Genomic DNA, 21,360 nt, shown 5'->3' with positions numbered 1-21,360 from the left:
ATTATAATCTCATATTCATACATCTAATTGTGACATTATAGGCATCTTCACTAGGTTCTTTCATAGATTTAATGACCCTTTGCCTACTGCCACCCTCTCGTATCTCTTATTCTTTTGTTTCTGTCTAGCCATTTGCGCTTTTAATGCTATGTTGAAATAGCCGTTCAGAGACATTTGAGATTTTCCTCTTCAGTGTGTGTGGAAAAGACAATCATAATGATCAAGTGATCGTCATCTGCCCGGTAGAAAAAAATTCTATTTTGCTTAAGTCAATCTGAGACAGCCTAAAACCCATTTATTTAGCTGCTTCTCTTCCAGTTTATAAATTCTGGAAGAATACCTCACTGGAGAGCTTCGTATCTCCACAGTCCTTAGGTGTTTTATTTGTAGGTTTTTAAAAAGTAAATAACTAAGAAGAGGAAGTGTGTCTGTATTGGTCTTTTGAATGATGTAAAGTACCTGTTTTTTTTTTCCTAGGGAAACGTTTCCTGTTATGTAAAGTTCATTTCCATGAACTCAGCTGTTTGGGGGAGTGAGAAATTTACCCCATCCTGGAATCTCAAATAATAATAATAATAAAATCATTGTAATGCCAGTACATAGCTGGTTTTAGTTACTAGCTCCAGATCTTCCCTAATGCAGAGTTAAGCTGTTCCATGGCGGATGCCCCCCACCTTCCTCATTCAGGACGGAGTAGTAGTATTGCTTTACAGAGGCTATCTGCAGCTTTGCGGGGCTTGTATTCTGACTCTATTGTAGACACCTTCCCACTGCATCTGGGCTAAAGGAGTAAAAGCCTGAATTGAGACTGAACCAGTCCCACAGGCCTGCAGAGACACACAGGGAGAGTCCATCCTCAGCACATCACCTTGCAGACGGGTAGCCAGTCCCTCTTACCACAGCCTAGCATCTGAGCAAAGTAAACTCCACACTAGGAATGCTAAGCTCCTACCAAGTAAAATCTCAGTGTGGCTCCAGGAAAAAGTGCCTGTTCCCATAGAGCAACCAGGATGCCGTCACCATGTGCTGGCAAATCTGTCTGGGGAGAGTTCCTTGCTGCCTTGCTCATTCCTGGTAGAACGTTGGAGGCCCTTAAATTGCTCACTTTTGGTTGTTGAACTATCTTCTAAGATCAAGAGCCATATACTAAATTTTTTTAAAAGCAAAACCCCACACTTCTCCTTGTGGGTAACAGTCCCGATTTTCACAATTCTCCGTCCCTAAACCGACTCGATCCCTTTTAATGGCGCTCATGCCCTCAATCAGGGCTGTGTAAACAATCCATATTACAAATTTCACGAAGACACATGTGAACATTTAACAGGCTTTGGGAGACATTCAGGGTTTAAAACGTCTAGGTGGATTTTCTTTCTTGGAGATTATCCTGTCCTAGTAACAGGCAGAGAAAATATTTCCCATGCCTGCGAGTATTTAGGCCTTTCTTTGTATGCCTCGATCTTTTTCTTCCATAAAGGGGAAGTGGTGTGCATTGGGGGGGAGGGGGGAGCAAAAGAAAAATGTCGGGGGAGGTGGGAGCTCGGCGGCTGGAGGATCGGATTCCAAACAGGATCCCTTCATCCACTTCCAGTTGTGTGAAAGCGCCAGGCAGCGTTCATTTTCACTGTATCTGCTCTCTTAATTGTTTCTGCCTGTTCATTTCATTCTTCAGTGAAAACATTAGCCTAGGGGACATTTGAAATCAAAAGGCAGGTTTGAAGTTTAACAGGAAATGAACAGTGGTGTTACTGCAGCGTTCAAGGAAAATCGAGAGAGCGGGAAAGAAATAGGCACGCTTCTAAGCTCCACGTATCTGTTCTCTTTTTGGTTGCTGTTGCTTTTTCGTCTCTAAAAGTTAAGATAAAAAAAAAAAAAACAACAAGCAAACAAAACACATCCCATGGGTCCCGAGTTTTTCCGTGGCTGGGTATCTGACAGATGTTGTGAGGCCTGCACTCGCGGGCTTAGTTTAGATGAAATGAAAATCAAGAGATTTTGAACTGTTATGCAGGAATCTATAAAATCCTGCATGGATTTCCTGACAGCTATAATTATTTAATTCTTTCAGAATTATCCCTCTCAACCCCCAAACCTCCTCTTGCCAAAATTATCAAGATAATTAAGGAAGTAGTGGGAAGGTTAGAATCCGAACCATCTCGAATACCAAACTGACCAAATAATTGCGTGCGTCTCTGCTTTTTGTTTGCAGTGGAATAGGGATTCTGCCTGGTGACATGCGTGTGCTAGTTACCTTCCACCTCTAGCAGGGAAATTGTCTCCAGACAGAGCAGAACTGAAGCTTCAGACATCAACGTTCCTCACTCCAGTTGCCTGCTCACACCCAAGGCGGCGTGGTTTAATCTCTACCAGCATCGTCTATGCTAACTGCTGCCCTGTTACCAACGCGGGGTGACGTGTAGGCCTTGTCCATCTTCTCCCTGATCACAGACACAAAAGAGCAGACGTCCAAACACCACCCTTAGAGGACCCAACTCCGAATACTGCCTGTTTTACAACATTCCTCACCTTAACAAGGAAACTAAAGAGTTCCCTGGGAGCAAAGGCATCAGCAAACGTGTTTCAAATGGCCCAGCCAGACACAGAGTTGAATAATGAGGTGGAAAACATCAGACTTGGAAAAAATAAACAGAAGTCTAGGTGTTTCCACATACAAAAGTCACGAGACCTTTTATTTTTGGAAGTGCTTTGGATTCCTTCAGGTGGTCACAATGAGGACCAGCCAGATAATAAGCAAGAGCCCTTTCCTGCCTTTGAGGAACAATGGATTCGATGTAGATGCAAATTTATAAAAGAAACAGCCATGATTTTGTATGTGATTATCTCATGGAAAGAGCGCTGGAGTTTGGAATTCTTTGGCTGGCATTGTATTTCATAGACATGGGCACACCTGGAGAAATAATTTAATCAGTAGTCAGATTCAATTATTCGTTGGTCATGCACAGCACTCATCAGTTTTAGGAGCAGCAAGACGCAGGAACTGTTGATTCTGAAGGTCGGGAGAGCTGGCTCGGTTAGCTACCTTCACAGCGACCATTCTCCGTGGAGAATGCAATCCTTCGGCGGTTTCTATTCCTGGAATGGACTCAGTATTTGTGGTGGCAGAGAGTGGGGGTGCAACACTGGTTATGGGGCTGAAATAGGAAAAGCAAAGCAAAGCAAATGGACAAATTGCACGTTAAATACGTTGAAGGGAGGGGTTGTATTTTTACAGGTATCAATTATCAGCGTTACGAGTAATAAATAATGCTAAATAAAACATGTAACTAAACGGGCATTAAAGGCCTTTACGTATATAGAAGACAAGAAAAGCTCCCCCTCCCCTCCTATGCTGCAGACTGCAGGCATTTCCCTCTGCCTCTGTCAAGTGCAATTCTTTCTTGATGAATGACAAGGCAGGATAATAGGCTGTGGTCACCATGGCAACCAGACAGCAGCCCTGTGTGCCTAGCATTTTTTCATCTGAAAATGAAACCAGAAGCAAAGAAAAGCTGAAAATGTAACCAACAGATTAACTGATACAGAAAAAAGGAAGAAGAAGAAAAGAAAGAAAGGAAGAAAATAGGAACAAAAAGCCAAGTTAGATTACAAGCAATTAAACGACAGCACCTAGTTCTCTCTTTACCTTCCCACTCTCTCACACATCAGCTAGAAATTTTAAAACAACGTTTGATAAACATGAAAGAAAAAAATCGTGGCTTTTCTCTTTTCCCCGAAAGGCTTCATTTCTTTTTAAAAATCGAGGTTTTTGTTGTTGTTGTTGTTTTTGTTTCTGTTTCTGTTTTAAGGCAGTTAATTCCATTAAACATGGCAGTTCATTAAGATTCATGCGTTAGTTTGTTCTGGAATTTCTAAATTCCTCTTCATGCTCCCTTCCCTGAACTCTCCAGAGACCACGGGCTTCATGTGCAACAGTTTTATCTGGGGCCTGGGTGGGTGTGGCAAGGAGCAAGACCTAGAGATGGGCGGTAAGACTGCCAGCCCTCCTGGATGGCGTAGATTCTGGACACTGGATGCCGACTCAGAGTGCCAGTCAGGGCTCATCAGCTCTGCAGCTCAGGGGAAGGTGGCTGAGCTCCAGAGGGTTGTACTTTCTGACCCCTTGCTCCATCTCAAAAGTCGTCATTGCAATTCTCCTCAGAGATGTTTCTGGTCTCTACTAGACACCAATGAAGAAGAAAGCAGACCCAGAGAGGAGCCCTAAAGGAGTGTCCTGAGAGTGACTGTCCTTGCACTAGGTGTCTGGTACAGGAAAGAGCTTTCAGCTGGTGCTCAGAGGACAAATACTCCATTGGAAATTCTGCAACCCCAGGAAGATGAAGCACAAACCAAATGTATCTCGGGACGCAGACACATAGCGTGAGTCTTAGCTCAGCTCTACCCTTTGGTGACAGGATAATGCATACCAACCCTTGGGCTCGGGGAACCAGCTGCAAACCTCTCTGACCTACAGCGGTTTGGGCAAATCTCACTCACTTTGCGGGAATGAGAGCATTTCTGAGATCACAGGGCAAGATTCAGTTAGCTTCTCCCTTCTCACGAACAGAACATAGAAATGCCCGTGGAGTGTATGTGTGTGCTGTGTGGAAGGCAGATAATGAAGAAAGAGATGAGGCATGCAGAGCCACCTGCTTCAGAAGGCTGTGGACCAAATAGGGGATCTCACACGGGGTGCTTTGGAAATATGAGGTCACTTGTGAATAGCTAAGTGGATCTCCCAGGAGAGTCCTAAGCCTGACTCCCACCTGTCCTGATGCACTGAAAGGGGCTCATCAGTTGACTGGACTGTTTGGGGGGGGGGGGATTTGCTGTGAAAGGGGAAAAAAAAGGCTGGAATAAAAAAAGAGGCTCTCGGAACAGTTGACAGATGCTAGTGAAAGCCCCAGGCATCCGGATACCGACAAGAGGCCAAAATGTGCCTGGTCAGAGTCCTCCCAAATTTCCCCCTCACATGCCCAGTGGTGGCACTGGCCACCCACAGCAAGGCCTAATAAATCCTTCCTTTGTCCCCATTTCCCCAACACACACAAATGCAAAGTAAACAGTTGGATCAAAGCGTTCAACGTGCTCTGTGCTGTTTTATTTGAAAAGATCAGGTCTGATATTTAAGAGGAAGAGTCCATCTGTCTGGACGGAGCTCAAGAAGCCTCAGACAAACTGTAAACAAGACCAGGGCACAAAGTCGTCCTCACGGCCCACAGCCTGCTGTTGCCACACTGGAGCTTGGGAGTTGGATTTTCCTGCCCTCTCAGGCAAAAGGAGCTCAGTTGGACTGAAACTGACCCGCACAAACTTCCTCTAGACATAGTGCATGATGTCATCCTAGCTTTTTCTAAGCCTCTATAGACCTAAGATGGTACCTATCAATAGTTTCAGAGTTTGTCGTCAGAACATGGTTTACACACTATTAAAAACCTTAGTTGTTCAAATAAACTCCTTAATAATGAGAGTGGGGAAAAAAAAGATGAGGAATAAAGATGAAAGGAAAGGGGTAATGACTTTATTAAGTGTGATATAGATTTCTAAAGAAGGTTTTTTATTATTTACCATTTTTGGAACACACGGTAGCACACTTACCTCATCTTTTTTTTTCCTGGACATTTATCACACTTAGTGTTCTCAGTGATCATGTGTTTTTCTGCAGAGCCCTGAGCTCTCTGCAGCTGGGTCATGGCCATCTTATTGCACTGACACATCCTTAGGCCTTAACAGAATGTTTGGCTCATAGTAGGCCCTAAAAAACACCTGCTAACAAAACAGAAGAGCGTTGGAGTCGTACTACCAAGTCTGCCTTGATGATGTAGTATTTCCGCAAACTTCTCATTGTGGGAAGTTTCCCTTTCTGAGCTTGAGTCCTCCTCATAAAATGAGGAGAAAACTACCCCATCCTCCGGTGCAGGCACACACACGTATCGGCCTGTATCGGCGCATGTATATATGTGTATAGAAAACACGCAGAGGTGCTTGTTACTCGGCTACCATCTACCTGTTTTAGTTTTTGAGACAAGGTTTCTCTATGACTGGGAACTTGCCAAGTGAGCAAGGCACACTCTCCAGGATACTTCAGGAACCATTCTGTCTTTGTGTCTCAGTACTGGGGTTATAAGTGGGTTCTGCGAATCAAATGTAAGCAATTGGCTCTCCCTAGACCCAGAAGGAAAAGTCTTAGCTAGACTGCTAATCAGGATGCGTGTGAACTGCTCAGTGCGTTGCACAACAATATAGATCTACAGGGGCTGCTCATTTTGTCTTTTAAACTCAATGCTTGCCATTCCAAAAGATTTTTCCTGAGTCTTTGGAAGCTTGTAGAGTGGTGGTAGAGGAAAGGCAAGGCCATGAAAGGTGTGTTCTCTAGAGTGTGGCAATGTGGACTTGTCGTGGCAAGTGTAGGCACAAAAAAAAGTGCATGCTGTCTTGCGATTATCCAGAACAGAGAAGGTGGGATGTGATGGGAAACAGAACAGAAACGGGGCATAGAACCACAGCATTGCAAGGGCAACGAGACAAAGCATAGACGCACAGCAGTATGGACATCAGTCAGGGATGCCCTACATCAGAGCATCTGGTGAATAAACCACAGAGGGCAAATCGAGGTATACAGTATATAGTTAGCATCAAAGAAAGATGGTATTGGGGATTTGATTTAGCAGCTATTGCATATGGGACAATGAGTAGGGATGTATGTATATATGTAGAGAGAGAGTGATGGACATTAGATAAAGTTTACAATGTTGTCACACAGTACTTCTCAGGCTCTAGTGAGACTGTTGGGGTTTCTACTCAGCTTCTTCTGCTTACGGACCCCCTGCAAAGGCACACTACTTGAAATTTCCTGTCGTTATTTCCTGACCTGTAACCAAGAGGGCAGCAGTAGTTGTGCCTCACAAATTTTTGTGGTCATGGAGCTGTTCTGTGTATACAATAACTCTTGGAAGGCTAAGGGGGTGATTCAGTGGTAAAAGCACTTGATGTGACAGCAAGAGGACCTGAGTGCAACACTCAGAATTCATGTCAAGCTAGCGGGACTGCATGCTCTGCAATTCCAGCATGGAGGCAGGGGTATCAGCAGTTCTAGGGAGCTCGCTAGCCAGGTGAAATGGGGAGCTGCCGATGTAGTAATAAGCTCTGGCTCAAAAAGTTAGGCACGTTTTGGAATATTATTTTAACTGTAAAGATGTGTTACATTTGCCTGTGCTGAGGAATCTTACTTTAAGGGTGTAAAGGCATGCTACCTTTGTTTCTGCTGCATTTGTTTAATGATGTAAGGCTGTGTTGCATTTGTTTCAGTTTGCCTGCCTAAGGCACCTGGTTGGTCTAATAAAGAGCTGAATGGCCAGCAGCTAGGCAGGGAGCAGAATAGATGGGGCTGGCAGACAGGGAGAATAAATAAGAGGAGAAATCTAGGCTCAAGGGGAATGAGAGAAGAGAGGAGAGAATGAGGGAGAGGAAGAGCAAGATGCCCGGAGCCAGCCAGCGAGCTGCTAGCCAGCAGACACAGAGCAGGTCGTTCAGAAAGAAAGGTAAAAAGCCCCAAGGCAAAATGTAGATTAAGAGAAACAGGTTAATTTAAGCTGGGGGAAAAAAAAGCTAACCAGAAATGAGTATAAGCTAATGCCTAGCATTCATAACTAATATACGTCTCACTGTCATGATTTGGGAGCTGGTTAGTGGCCCTAAAAAAAGAACCTGGTACACAGGTGGAAAACAACAGAAGACTCCCTACATCATCCTCCAGCTTCTGCGTGCATGAACATGGGTGTTCACACCTACACACAAACATGCACATACAACATCTCATGCACACACACAATCATGTGGCATATATACATGGTAAGGGCTCGTTAGACTTTACGGCTGTAGGGAAATTTTGCACTTACTCATTCTTTTTAAAAGTAAAGGAGATGGTGAGCCAAATGCCAGCTCCATTTTTGACAGGAAAGAATGAGGTTTGGAAATCGTTTCTGCCACTTATGAGTTTTATTGGTCCCAAATGAAAATAGAAGTAGGAAGTCCCAGCTCCAGAAGACGTGCGATGAGCCACCCATTCAAGACGGAGTATCAACAGTGACCATGCAAATGCCAAACCTTTAACCACAGGCAATGAGAATCCAGGAGACTCAGCAGTTAATGCCAAGCCAGGGCAGTAGAGGTCAGGGTCCCTATTCTGGGAAATGGGGAACAGCATAGCTCAGTCCATAAAGAGGTTGTCATATAAAAACAAGGACTCAGCCTACAGGCGTACCACCCCAAACACTGGATCTCTCTCCAGAAACAGGGATCTATGAAACAGCTGTACTGGAGATCACATGATCAACCCAGTGCCTAATTCCTACTGAAGAATTCCTTCTGGAGAGCTGAGTGAACCTTCCAAACTAACCTTTCAGCTTAGACATTCCCACAGGCGCACTGGCCGAAGCCGCCAGCATCCGTCCCTCCTATTCATCTCTGTTTGCATCCTTCCTGCACCACACTGTCCGGTCGCATGTGTGTGACCCTCTAGGGAGAACACCGTTCCTTCCACCTCTACCTGACAAATTCTCCCTAATCTGCATGCCAGCTACAGGCTACCTCCTCTGTGGAGACTCCCCTCCTCCTCCAGGCTGCAAGCCAAATCCACTTCTCTTAGGGAGCAGACAGTTTCTGCTTTGAATTAGAATCATGTACTATCTGCCTTTTGTCCTCCACACAGCAACACACTTCTTTTATGAGACCATAGTTCCATTTCATCCTTATTTCCTTTTCCCAATCATCATCAGTGTGTGTGTGCACGCATGCGCGCACATGTGTGTGTGTATTGTTGTTGTTATTTGACAGATGCGTGGAATATAAATTCATGAAGAAAGGAAGGAATAAAAAAGTTAATTTATAAACATCTTACCGAGAGTCAGACTCAGTTTTGTAATAAAGACCAAGCTAACCATAAGGTTAGCATTAGCAATCATGAGCATGAATTAGCACTTATCAATACCAGGAGCCAAGAATGAACTAAAATACCAAGGAGAGTGAGGCAGTGGTGAATGAAAGACTCATATCTGCACACACATACACACACACACACTCACACACCCAGCCCATATAGCCAGTGCATGGGTCGTGCACTTGTCAAACCCTAGCCCAAATATATAATTGCAACCCATGAATGACAGAGGGAAAGACATTACAGTAAGTTGTGAGAACACAAACAAAGGGGCAAGATCTAATTGGGGGCAGGTCATGAAAGGCTTCCTCGGGGAACTGATGTTTCAATTCAGATTTGAAATGTGGATAGCAGCGGCTCACGGACAGTGCTGCGGCTTGATGGCGGGTAACAGAACAGAGTGGCCATTAATGGCATCTTGCCCAACAATCGGTTTCTAAGACTGATCCACACGGATGCCATCCGTGCTAATCATTTCGAGTGTGTATCGAAGAAAGGGAGGCAGGCTGTAAGAGGAATGGCTGAGAGAAGAAAGGGATAAAGGAGGATGGGGGTGGGGAATAGCTCGATGAATTAATAATAAGCCCGGGTGTGTAGAGAAGAAAAATCACAAGGAAAAATGAGGTGATCTTGACGACGCCATCAGTCTTCAAACCTTTCCCTGGGACTATTTTGGTTTTGCAGTTAAACCTTGAAGTTAAAAGAAAATCCCACTGTGCCTTAACATGCCAACAGGCAACTCTGTATCCGCACCCGCAGCCAGCGTGAGAGGGATGAGTGCCTGCGGGGTGTATGGAATGACGGCAGTCCAGAGAGCCCTAAGGTTAGGTGGGATCAAAGGCGAGAGGTGCGGCCAAGCCTTGAGGTCTCGGGCCCAGGCTAGATTCTGTATATAAGCACTGTTGTCACTGCACTTGTGGAAGCAGCTGGGATGGTGGGTGGCACCTGGACAAGGAGAAGGCAGGTGGAGGGGTGCTGATGGCGTCTAGGTTGTTTTTTTTTTTTTTTTCCGGAGCTTAATGCTGCAAGAATTAAAAAAGGAGCCAGAGAAGGCACAGCAAGATTTCCGAGACAATGCAGTAAAGGTTTGATGTGCATGGTGAACTGTCTGCAGAGTGCTGTCCTGGGCTCCAGGAGACTGCACGCAGGCTTTAGAGACCTGGCTAATCACTGGATTTCCCCACGTGAGCAGATGAACTTGTCTAGTTTTGCCAGCACGGTCACATGGAGATGCCTACGGCAGAGCGAATTCCAGGTGGGTATACCTGTGCATCTAGACTCCAGGGGGTCTGGACATGGAGATAGGTAGAATGAGGGGAGAGTGCTGAGTGTCTAGATGAACAAGAACATGGAATAGAGAAAGGAGAAGCTTTGTGAACAAAAGAGGAACGTTGTCAGCTTAACAGTTTCGCAAAGCTAAATGGTGTTAGGAAACACGAATAAAAGTGATTTATCCAGGCCCCTCCTTTTCACCTTCACATGTCTTCCACCATGTCAAAAGATCTGTCTTGGGAGAATCCTGCTCTGAGCTCTTAAGACTTTACAGTCTATAAGGCTCCTTTATTAAAGCGCTAATACCCCTGGGAGGAACCCACCTTATTAAATAATATCTCAAAGAAGGATTAATCCATCAGTTATTCTCATAGGTACCGAGAAGAATCCTGAGGCCCTAAAGGGAGGAGATGGGGGAGAGCCGAGGGTTGGGCAGAGGCACTGAGTTGAGGAGTGGGAAATCCCCTCCAAGTTCATCACTGTGGGAGAGCATCTGTTGGCTCCTGAAGGACAGCGCCCACTCTGACACAAAGGTGCTACGTACACAAATGTTTGATCCCAAAGGACTCATGCGCATCAATTATATAATAAAAATCTACCATATGAAGGGCATGTGTTCTTTAGTAGCCATGGAACTTCACATGGTTGGCTATTTAGCCAGGGGCAAGAAAAGAAGAAGCTAAACGAAGAGGGTGTGGAGATCTACTTAGTGCACACATAGCTGCCTCGCCTACTGTCCACTATCGCGAAGGGGTTCAGCTGGCTGATATTGAAACCGAAACGCAGTTTGGTAAATCCCAGGTCATTAATGCTTTACTTCCAAACTTCATCTCTCTTTGTTTCTGTCTCTGTGTCCCTGTCTCTCTGTGTGTGTGTCCTCCCTCCTTTGATTTCTCTCTCACACACACTCTCTTTATACATTTATATACACAGAACACATACATACCAAACACATTTATGCAAGGATGCAGAAATTGATAAACTTTGAAACTTCTTTATGACGTAACTTTATCTGCAACAGCAATAACTCTTCATCTGGAAGGAGGACTCGCTTGCCCAGTAAAGAAGCCTGTCATCGCCACAGAGCACTCTAGGCGGGCTAAAATGGAGACAGACTCTCATACAAGATCACACAGGCAACTGAGTACAACGACTTGCTTATGTATGACTTTTAAAGCTTTCAAAACCTACTTTTAAATGTGGCCTGGCATTGGGTCAATAGGGATTATCCTTTGACTTCTGGAGTTCAGGAGACACACTCAACAAATCACGGGCTACATACTCTGTGATGTTTTAACGAGAAATGTCCCCAGTAGGATCAGCCACTTGAGCAAGTGGGCCTCCACTTGGCGCCATTGTTTGGGAAGGTGTAGCTTTGCTGGAGGAAGTACATACATCACGAGAGGTGGGCGCTGAGGGATTAAGGCCTCGCTCCACTTCCAGTTTAATTTCTGCTTCTTGTTTGTGGTACAAAGATCTCTTAGCTTCCCGCTCCTGCTGCCCAGCCTGATTCTTGCTGTCATGATTCCCCAACGCCATGGACTCTTATCCCTCTGGAACCATATGCCTAAATAAACTCTTCTTTGAATGTTCTCAGTCATGGTGGTTTCTCACAGCAAGAGAGAAGTAATGAAAACAGACCATTTTCTCCAAAGGCCTGCAGAAGGCTTCTGTAAGCCTCCTTCAGAGAGGTAGCTCAAAATTAATTTAGTATGTTGGGTTGGTGGCATTTAGAATTTTTTCATTTAGAATTAGGCAAGATCGTTTTGTTGTGTTTCCTTGAGACCAGTTCTCTCTATCTTTCTTAAACTGGCCTTAAATTCATGACATTCCTCCTGCCTCAACCTCACAACGACTAAGATTATAGATATGCATCACACAACTGGCATGGAGGTGTGTGTCTTTTTAAGAAGACATTCAGAATTTTCAAACCATGAAGACACCTTTTACTGTCATCATAGGACTTTTACAATGAACGATACGATCTTGGTATTCATGAGGTCAAGTTTGATCCTGTATATGCCCAACTGTTTCTACCACACAGACACTTGTCTGTCTTCATTATATGCTGTGATATTAACCAGGAGCCTCCAAGAAATGCCATTGTTTAAAAGAAATGAGGACCTCATGCCTTTCATGGTGCACATCTTTGACTTATCTATTTCGCTAGATGATTCAAGAGCCAAGCATGCTGCTGTATCAAAGAATGAGCATTCTCTTAAAGTGAGTGCGTTTTATTGGGACTAGGAAGACAGCCCAAAGAGTGCGCTTGTTTTTTCCACCCAGTGACTCTTTCGCAAATGTGTTTTAATGCACTTGACATAATTATGCATAAGAACAGATGGAATGGAGTCAGAGGTAACACAGAGCATCCGAGAGCCATTTTGATTTGACTTTCGAATGCAAAATTCTCCATCTATGTTGTATTGCCACGTTCATTATGTTCACTTACTAGCAAAAGCGCCGGGTAGTCATCCTTCAGTAGGATCTCTCAAATCCATCTCTTACCATTGTCAAGATATTGCTTCTCTTTTCTGTCAGGTAGAAACCTACCCTACTAATTTTCCTGGCACTGAATGTTCCTTAGGACCCACATGTCTTTACACGCCTTCTTCCTCTCACTGGGTGAGCACCTTGGGGGCTAGGTTATGTGTTATTTATTGTTGCAGTCCCAGGATATAATAAATCCTCAATTAATGTTTACTGGATGAGTTAAACACAAAGTGCATAGCAAGTAATTGAAATGCTATAGAGCCAGTTGGTGCTATAATTTTTTTTTAAGTGTTGGTTTAACACAAACTATTATACTGCTTTGGGCAAGCAGGTGAGTAGTTACTTGCAAAGCTGATGTATATAATTCTGTGCGTTGTATTACAATGATGTGATTAAGCTAGCCTAATTTGAAGGAAAGACTCTCAGACCATTGGTGCTATTTATATCCTTGATGATATTCCTTGAAAGACTTTGTGTGTTAGTCAAATACTTAATGCCTTGATTTTTACAACAGTGGTTTGGGGGCCAAACAATAGGACCCATCAAAAACACCCAATCCAGCTTTTAAGTTTCCCTGACTGTTAGACTCTCGATTTGCTTCATCATTGACGACATGGCAAGATGGGAAGTGACAAAGCAGACAGAATACCACAGAGGCAAAAGAGTAAGACACACGGAGAGCATACACATGATAAAACTGGTATGTTGAAGAATTTCTTCCTCTTGAATTCTTGTATCAATTTCTGGAAATACACATAAAATCTCAATTCCTGTTTCACAAATTCCAAACCATCATTATGCATACACAGTAACTTTGTAAAAAAAAAATCATTATCAATTTGTAGGATGACATAGAAATTGTTTTACTACAGGAGGTAAGATCTGTTGACACACTGGATTCTGATTACTACGTATAGCAAGCTAAAATCCAATGGCAGGGCCCTAACTCAACATAGGCTAGAACTCAAAGGAAAGCTTTTGCACCTTAAGTCTTTCAGTGGAATTCTAAATTCATCTGAGTTTATGTACTTAGCCAATAGCAAGGTGGATTCAAAATTAAGCAGTTCTATGACTTTAAAGCAATTGTGTGTGCATGTGTATGATAGGCACATGTTTCGTGGGGGTTTGTGTCTGTCTGTGACATGCATGCCTACCTGTGCTCTTCTGCATGAGGTCAGAAGCTGGCACAACACCTTCCTTCGGCACTCCTCACTTTATTTAGTGAGGCAGATTCTTCCCCTGAACCTAGATGCAGCTGTTTCTGCTAGTCACTCTGGACTCCTGTCTTGTAGAGCTGCAATCTCTGCCTGGAGAGAGAGCTGGAGTTCAGGTGGGCTGCCACACCCACCTGGCTTTTGCATGGCCCTCTGAACACCGGCCCGCGGGCTTGCTCAGCAAGCCTCTTATCCACTGAGACATCTTCCCAGCTCTCAGATATGTTTTCCCTTTTCATTCTTTCTTTCTTTTTTGGCTGGGAGGCAGTGTTAAGAGATCAAGAAGCCTTGTCTTAATTCTGTGAGCTGCACTCGATTTAGGATTCAAAAAAGTAAAAACAAATTCTCCAAGATCTCTGCTAGAACTTTGAACTCAGAGTCTAAAGAACAGAGTTCTAATGTACATCTTCATGTTGTCTGTTCCTTCCTCCAACATCCCCTTTATCAAGATGAGATAGTAGCTCATAGGTGTTGTGCACACAAGGTATGAGGGTCACCCTGACCTTTTGGAGTCAATCATAGGTGATACTTTTGGGGCTCTGTGTGTGTGTGTGTGTGTGTGTGTGTGTGTGTGTGTGTGTGTGTGTGTGTTAGAATTAGCCAGACATTCATATCTGGAAATCCAGATACATATAGGTTCAGAAAAATTCTTAGATGTTTGTGCATCTGGGAGTGGTGTCTCATGCTGTGATCCCAGTGCGTGAGAGGTTGAGACAGGGTTTCCATGAGTTTAATCCAGCCTCTCTCCAAATCAAACCAAACAAACAAGTCCTAGAAATCTGTGTCCTTGGAGAAAGTTAAAGGAACAGCCCTTGTTTATCATAGTGAAGAGAAATTCAGGGAGGACGAAACCGCAGTTTTGAACTGGAGCAGCACTTCACAGTATGTCCTGTCAGGATCCGCAGCAGCGCCTGGCAGCCTGTAAGATATGCCAGCCCTGGTCTTGCTCCCACATGTACAGAGTGAAAAGTTGTCCTTGGGGCCAAGCAGTCAGTGTCTAGCTGTCCTTTGAGGTCACTGCTGAGCCCAGCGGTGGTGTGGAAAGCAACAGTGGAGAGACAGTGAGCTGTCCTGACCTTTGGAAGGGGAAAGCTGCTGCATGGGTTTGACAGTGTTTACACTTCCAGCTCTTAGGTACCAGGAGCAAAAGAGATAAAGATGCGCAAAGGCATGCAGACAGAAGGACAGCCTAGGATTCATCTCAGGAAGCTTCCCTTTCCCCTCTCTTTCCTCCCTCCCTTCTTTTCCTTCCCTCCTTTCGTCTCCTTTCTTCCTTTTCTCTCAGGTAAAGTACAGATAGAGTCAGATGGTGCTTTCTATGTGTGGCTGTATCTTGATACGACATGCACACATGGTATGAAGGTGAACTACCCAAGGGGGTGGTGGTAGAATAAGAAATGAAGCCACACTTGCAGACTTTTTGTGTATTGGTTTTCAGTTCTGGAGATCTCATCAGTGACTACAGCTCCAGGGGACCTGTTGCCTTCTTCTGGCTTTCGTGGGCACCAGGCATGCATGCGGTGCACACATATATGTGGGTATTCACACATAAAAATCTTTTTTTTTAAAGAAAGAAAAAATAAGCGAGGGAGAAAGATAGGAAGCAAGGGTATGGGAGAGGGAAGAAGATAGAGAGGAGGGTGCGAAGAAGGGACGAACAGAGTGAGGGAGGGATGGAGGGAGGGAGGGAGGGATGGAGGGAGGGAGGGAGAGAGGGAAGGAAGAGGGAGAGAGGGAGGGAGAAATAAAGATCACTAGCAAACGAAACAGGAGAAGCAAGTTGCCAAGGCTCAACACAAGAAGACTAAGAGAAAACATGAAAAAGGGTTTCTAGACACCACTGGCATCTGATAGTGTAGACAGACCCCTGAAGCCTTGCAAGAATTGTCCTCTGGGCCCAGGCTGTGTAACAGCTTTTTCCTAAAGTTTAAATTATTCAGAGAGTCTGAAGTGAGTTGAAAAGCCTTGCCATGAATTCCTTTAGGCACTCTGTAACTAAATCACTTGGGTCAGTCCTGGGTCACAGCCACCTCCCATCATTCTCTCTTCTCACATGGGGAATTATTACTCAAAGAGAAACCAGTCAGGTGTGTTCTAAAGTCATATTTACTTATACTCATCTTTTTTGAGGGCACAAGAATCCCAATGCCAGTTGCTATAAAATTCTTCTTTCACAGACTGAAAGAGACCCAGAAAAAGGCAAGTGCAGTTACTAAAAACATCTGCACAAGGGCTGGAGAGATGGCTCAGTGGTTAAGAGTACTGACTGCTCTTCCAGATGGACCCGGGTTCAATTCCCAGCACCCACATGGCAGCTCACAACTGTCTGAAGATCCAGTTGCAGGGGATCTGACACCTTCACACCAATGCACATAAAATAAAGTTAAATAAGCCATAAAAATATTAAAAAAAAAAACATCAGCGCAAGCAGTGGCCATCTCCATTCCTCAAAGACAAAGTTTTCCCTCTTTTGGTTAACTGAAGCGAAGTGCTGATCCAACCAGTTTTCCCTGTCACTGCCAGCAACCTAGATGTCTGCTTCCTAGCCTGACTTTCCCTTTAACTATTTGAAAGGATGCGTATGTAATTGTACGTGCACACACATATATACACATACACGCATATATATGTATATATACATACACACACATATATTGACATGAGCTATTCTGATACAGTTTTATGGCAGGATAATATAATATCTGGAACTTTAATTCCACAAGTCACTTAATGTTTTGCTTCTTTGGGGTAAATTTGAGTGAATCTGGTGAATTAGAAAACTTAGAGAAATACTTACATACCTAATAAACTTATTTTGGGAGGAAAAAAAGAAGACATGAGTTTCATGTGAATAGTTTAAAAGCCAGGCCTGGTGATGAATGCTTCCAATACCTGCTCTGGGGAGGGGGAGAAAGGTGAATTCATAGGGCTTGCTGGCCAGCCAGTTTAGCCTAGGTGGCAAGCTCCAGACCAGTAAGAGACCACATCTAAGAAAGAAGAAAAGATCATGGTGCCTGAGAAATGATCCCTGAGGTTGGTCTCTAACCTTCACACATAGACACAGGTCATAGGTGCCCCCCCACACACATACAAATGCATTGCGAACACACAATAAAGTAATATAAAATAGTTGTAAGAGACTGGGATCTGACTTGCCTGAATCTAAGGATGATGAAATGGGTATTTGGCAGTAAGGCAATGTGGGTTGGCACTTGGTGGGGAATCTCTGTCAGCCAATGATCTTTAAGAGGTGGGGCCAGGTTAGGGCGTGACCTTTACTCTAGAAAAATGCCCAGCTGCCCAGGGTTCATTCTCTCCTTCTCTCCTCTCTCTCTCTCTCTCTCTCTCTCTCTCTCTCTCTCTCTCTCTCTCTCTCTCTCTCTCGTGGTTCCTGTGATACACAACTGAGGTTGGACTTCTTTTTTGTGAGTTTTCCCCTTATAATAAAGAAAATATAATTTGTTCATCTTGGAGTTAGCTTGGGTCTCTTCAACCCACATCATTCAGACACTGCTAAATGTTTTCTAAGAAGATGAATGTTAATTTATAGAAATGTAAGGCTCTGTAACAATTATCCCCCCCTCTCTATTTGTGAATGTATTTCTACAAAACTGAATTCAATTTAGAGGAGCAAATTTTAGGGGGCAGGTGGACACACAGGTGCGACACCCACAAGGATGATGAAGGGGTTTGCTTTAGTATGTGCAGCCTGATGACGGGAAGGCATTGGGAGGACATCCCTTTCCCCTTTCACTCTTTGAAGGATTGATGAACATAGAGGAGATCAGATACTATGGATCACAAGGGCATATGGAGGAGGCCTCAGTGGTTTCGTTTAGGGAACTCATATTTAAACCATCTGAGCCGGACTTTCTGATCAGAGAGGTGTGGGTGAGTTCCTCACCTCTGAAAGTCTGTGAACCTGCAATTCAAAAGGAAATTTGATCCAGACATCTGCAGTCCGTTCTGGACGTTCTGTTTTTCTGTTAACTGGGTATCCAAAAGCCTGGGGTATGTGTACCCTAAGGGTCATCTAGAAAATGCAGCTATAATTACTTCTAAAAATCTTTGCAAAATAACTACCGCAACTGCTGTGTTTTTCTGTGTATGTAAAAGCTGAGTCAAGTACAGAATACCTTGAAAAAAATTAGCTACAGAAAGGTGGGTTGTTCTGTTTTTAGAAATTATGAGAGCACGATAGTTAAGGTAGGTTAACTTTAGGAAGAAAAGTGGTTAATTTGCCTTGCAGGTTTCGAGGCTAAAGGTTCCTTCCAACTACACACTGCAGGCTCTTCCGGGACCTTCTCTTGGCTACATCACTTTCTGGCAGAAGCATGAGCGGGAGGAAGAGATGAATACCTGAAACAGGAAAGATTAGGCAGGCCCAGGCTCGGGCTTTTGTTATAATCTTTTAAGAACTAATCAGGTTTCCACAAGAAATACCTTCATGCTTCTAAGGGCACACCCCCAAATAGCTCACGGGTATTCAAATAGGCCCACAGCTTAAAAGTTCCAAACCACCTCTCCACAATGTCAGCTAGGAGAACGCAGGAACCTTGGGGCAAACAAGCCTCACTCAAACCGTAAGGATAGAATTGGATCTAGAACCTAGGGCCTTTCACTCATGAGGACAACACTTTCATCGGGTCTCTTGAACTTCATGGCTTGGCATATGGGTCAAAATTCTCCCCACTGAGGAGTAAGATAGTTTGTTTATTCAAGTCTAGTGTCATTTACACTTATAACCCCCTGTCCTTTTTTTCCCCTGAGTTCATGTATTGCTCTTCGGGTAGAGCAGGAAGCTGCAGAGGGCCCTGCTCTCAGGGTCTGCATGAGACTGATTATTCTGTGGTTGACTATTCTGTTGTCGACTAGGTCTTGTTTTCCCATTAGCTACCACACTCTGGTAAGAGTAAGGGCATCTGCTGGATCCAAGAAATACTCATGGGCTTGTGTGTGTATTACGGTGTAACTGGCCTTCTTCTTTCTTTTGGTGCTAGTACACTATGGTATCAGTCCTGGCCCGTCCACATAGCATCTGGGAACTGTTCACAGTCTCCGTGGGAAGCATTTTAACCAGTCCGAGCATCAGTAAGACAATGAACTCTTTCCAGGTTCCCTTTAGCACTTGAATTTATTTCAAGTTCAAAAGTGAGCAGATTCACTGATGTTGCAAATAGCACTGGTCTTTTGGCAATTATTGTTCCAAACAGTAACCAGAAAGTTGAGAGGAGAAGCCTACAATGAGAGTTTCTAGTGGGCAAGATTAAACAGTTTAGCTTATAATTAAGGACAAAGGATGTAACCAAAATTAGACTTAAATCTCATGCCTGAGATGTAAGATATATATGTGTGTGTGAATATAACTAGTATACATATAACATACATATTACTAATGTATATAATATATTACTAATATATAATATGTTGGCACATATTATATATAACTATATATTACTACTTAATATATTCAAGTAGAGTTATATATAATATATAGTAATATACACTATACAATATATCCTGTACTGTATGTTAATATATAGTACACAATATATGATTATAATTAATGTATGATAGTATGTTATTAATATAATAATATATTACTCTAGGTAGTAATATATAATATATTATTATCATACATAGAGTGGAGATGATTCTAGAGTTCTTTATTCAGACATCTCCCCTAACCACAGATATGCCACCTGACAATATTCAACGTGCTGAAGCACACGCCATCACTGTGTACCTCTGCTGCAGCATAAAAATTCACGGGGCTCTGTTAAGCCAGGGAAACAAATGTCTCAAAGCATTGAAGCAGCTGGTGGCCAATATATGCATGAACTAAGCTATGCATATAGATTAATGAAAATAATTACACACGCACATGCACACACGCATACACATCTGTTAAGGCTGCTTTTGCCTGGCATTTTGGTAGTGTGGGATATGAGGTGACTTTAAAATGTGGTTACACGAGCTTACTCAGTGAACAGAAAGGAAACCGGCGGAAATAGGTATATGTCCTTTTTCTTTTTTCTTTTTTTCTTTTCTTTCTTTTTTGGAGTTCACAGGTGCTAAGATCCTAAGATCACCTAATGGCACACCTGCCCTCTACCTTACAGCTTCCCTTATTTATAAAATCTGAGTAGACTATTGAGATCTCAGTGGATGACAGCAACTGTATTGAAAAACATTGGTTTTTTATTTGGGAGTGTATTTCTGTACCATAGAAGGATCTGGAAAATATCTATGCGAAGCAAATGTTGGCACATTAGAGGAGCTGCGTGCTTGGATTTCCTGGCTGCATATGGTAAACTACACGTGCTTAGCCACACTCGTGCAACGCAGGGCAGCTTGATGTGTGCTGGATTTATTAAAATGTAAATGACAAAGCAGAGAAGAATGTTCAGACAATGGGATTGCTCCATTGACTGAATGCTCAAGACTGTATCTATTTTTGTCCAAGCAATGGTGGCTCCTGCCGTGGAACGTCAAATGGAACATTCCATTGCAGGGCACAGGGTGGGGGGACTCCCTTTAAGGAAACTGAAACCTGATCATTTAATTTTTAATGTACCTTTCCCAAAGCAGTAGCTTGTCAATACTTTGTACAAGAAAATATGATAGATTTTGACCTGTGATTATGAGAAGACAATCGTCCTCAACTGTTTATTCAGTGTCTATTATTGGACCTGTAACTTCATTCATGAAAATAATGATCCATGTGCTTGTTTTTTGTGCTGGGCCTTAGCTTGTTGGAAATAAGAACATTATGTATTGAACATGAATATACGTGACATGGCAGCGAGCACACTCAATCCAAGAGATGATTCCTGATGGGAAATTGTTATTCATCCCAGAAAAGAGAGGGCAGAGAGGTAGGTGTCTTCATGAAGAGATTGAATTTAGAAAGAATGGGAGCCAGCTGGTTTTTTCTCTCCATGGGAAACAAGAGAACATGGGATTAGACAACAGCGTGAGGGAATTGGAAGAGAAATACAAATTTCCCAGCTCTGTAGATGCTCAAACACCAAAAGGTGTGCCGAAGGAAGTGTGTGCACACTGGTTTGATTTTTGATGGCTTTAGAACAGTGGTTCTCAACATGTGGATCACAACCCCTTAGGGGTCAAAGGAACCTTTCACAAGGCTCACCTAAGGCCGTCGGAAAACAGAGATATCTACATTATGATTCATAACAGTAACACAATAACAGTTATGGAGAAGTAATGGAAATAATCTATATTGGGGGTCACCAGAGCATGAGGAACTGTACTAAGCATGAGGACTGCAGCATTAAGAAGGTTGAGAACCATGGGCTAGAAAACGGAAAGACACATTTCCCCGTGTGGTCTTCCATGCTGTGAAAACGGGGACCAAAGGGAGAGCTCCAGGATGCTCTTCATCCTTCCTCACGTAAGAAGAATCTGAAAGTTGGGCACAGAGGACAG

Source organism: Microtus ochrogaster, chromosome 5 (genome assembly GCF_000317375.1).
Source record: "Microtus ochrogaster isolate Prairie Vole_2 chromosome 5, MicOch1.0, whole genome shotgun sequence".
In the NCBI taxonomy this organism is placed as follows: domain Eukaryota; kingdom Metazoa; phylum Chordata; class Mammalia; order Rodentia; family Cricetidae; genus Microtus; species Microtus ochrogaster.
This window is presented reverse-complemented; position numbering follows the sequence as displayed.